The following is a 2432-nucleotide window of genomic DNA, read 5'->3' as shown; positions in this document are numbered from 1 at the left end:
CTATAGTCTAGTCTATAGTCTAGTCTATAGTCTAGTCTACAGTCTAGTCTATAGTCTAGTCTATAGTCTAATCTATAGTCTAGTCTATAGTCTAGTCTATAGTCTAGTTAATAGTCTAATTTATAGTCTAGTGTATAGTCTAGTGTATAGTCAAGTCTATTGTCTAGTCTATAGTCTAGTCTATAGTCTAGTCTATAGTCTAGTATTTAGTCTAGTCTATGGTCTAGTCTAGTCTATAGTCTAGTCTATAGTCTAGTCTATAGTCTAGTCTATAGTCTAGTCTATAGTCTAGTCTATAGTCTAGTCTATAGTCTAGTCTATAGTCTAGTCTATAGTCTAGTCTATAGTCTAGTCTATAGTCTAGTCTATAGTCTAGTCTATAGTCTAGTCTATAGTCTAGTCTATAGTCTAGTCTATAGTCTAGTCTATAGTCTAGTCTATAGTCTAGTCTATAGTCTAGTCTATAGTCTAGTCTATAGTCTAGTCTATAGTCGAGTCTATAGTCCAGTCTAGTCTGTAGTCTAGTCTATTGTCTAGTCTATAGTCCAGTGTAGTCTGTAGTCTAGTCTATTGTCTAGTCTATAGTCTAGTCTATAGTCTAGTCTATAGTCTAGTCTATAGTCTAGTCTATAGTCTAGTCTATAGTCTAGTCTATAGTCTAGTCTATAGTACATAGACTATTTTATAATTTAGTCTATAGTCTTATCTAAAGTCTAGTTTATAGTCTAGTTTATAGTCTAGTTTATAGTCTAGTCTATAGTCTTGTCTATAGCTTAGTCTGCAGTCTAAAGTCTAGTGTGTAGTACAGCCTATGAAATAATTCTTTCAGAATCACTGACATTAACCAGCTATTCATATGATTGGATAAATTTTCACCGGGAATTCTGTTTTGTCCTTGTTGTTTGTTTGTATTCGTGATTGCGTGTAAAATGCATGTTGTAATCACAACACAACATTAATAATAAAATTACCATTAAACATAAAATTGTAGTGGCTGATGTGAATGTTACAGCCTCCTTATAGTCTTTCTGCCCGCCTCCAGCTCTCCCAGTATAGACAGTATGGCAATGGCCATACGTCTTTCTTACACGATTGTTGGTTGGCAAGTTGACTTTAACATAATTTCATCGCAAGAAGATATGCGTGTGACTGTGTATGTTATTGTATTAATGCCACATTATGGATTAAATAATGCATGCAACAATGTTGAAACAACATTGCTGATTTTTGTGTTCTCACTTGGGTATTGACAATGTAGTTGTGGTTTTTATTTTCATTTTGTCGACTTTTTCACTTTAAAAACACCCCTCGACTGTCACGTGTCTTCATCGTCACATCACTCATTCGTTTGATGTTTTCAGTGTGAGAGTATAAGGAAATCATGTGTGCCACCATACAGGATCTTTTTAAACTTCACACAGTTTTTGTGTGTATTTTTTTAAATAGTTGTTTCGTGGGTTATAATTTTAAATTATTTACACATATTCCAAAGCACAAGTAAAGAGATAAAAGTATGACTTTTTTAAATTATTATCATTGATAACAGATTTATTCTGGTTGTTTGTTGTAAGAATTTGGGATAAATACTTTTTTATGCACTTTGTGCTTAGCGATATTATAGTTTGGATGATGCTTTACCACCGTGAGATTTTTTTCAGAAATTATCCGTTAACTGGAATTTTAGGCAATAAATGATGAGTTTTGTAAGACAATAAGCTGTGACAGTCTGAATTTAAAAGAGAAACTACTAGTCGTATTAAGTGTTTGATTTGTCAAAGTAAAGTAGTGTGTTTTAATTTACATGATTCAAACATCCAAATCACCAGAAATATACAAAAGTTTGAAATTCGATTACGGGCTGACGTTCTTCAACATTGTCATTAAACACACATTAAATAATCAAATGTGACTGAATCGCACGCCCGTCCATTGGATATTTTTGAAATCAGTCAGTATTAGTAAGAATAGTAACTAGTGCCTCATGGTACATTCGAATTAGTAATATTCATAGTAATACTAACATCCCCAAAATACGCTAGGAAATCAAACTCACCGTTTAAAATGTGAATTACTTAAGACAAATTTAACTAGGAAAATAAGTTTGTGGGAGACTGTCTAATAGTCTAGTCAATAGTTTATTCTATAGTTTAGTCTATAGTCTAGTCTATGGTCTAGTCTATAGTCTAGTCTATAGTCTAGTCTATAGTCTAGTCTATAGTCTAGTCTATGGTCTAGTCTATGGTCTAGCCTATAGTCTAGTTTAAAGTCAAGTCTATTATCTAGTCTACAATCTAGTCTATAGTCTAGTCTATAGTCTAGTCTACAGTCTATTCTATAGTCTAGTCTATAGTCTAGTCTATAGTCTAGTGTATAGTCTAGTCTATAGTCTAGTCTATAGTCTAGTCTATAGTCTAGTCTATAGTCTAGTCTAT

The sequence above is a fragment of the Lucilia cuprina genome, chromosome 5 (assembly GCF_022045245.1).
Source record: "Lucilia cuprina isolate Lc7/37 chromosome 5, ASM2204524v1, whole genome shotgun sequence".
Taxonomy (NCBI): Eukaryota; Metazoa; Arthropoda; class Insecta; order Diptera; family Calliphoridae; genus Lucilia; species Lucilia cuprina.
Note: the sequence above shows the minus strand (reverse complement) of the source record.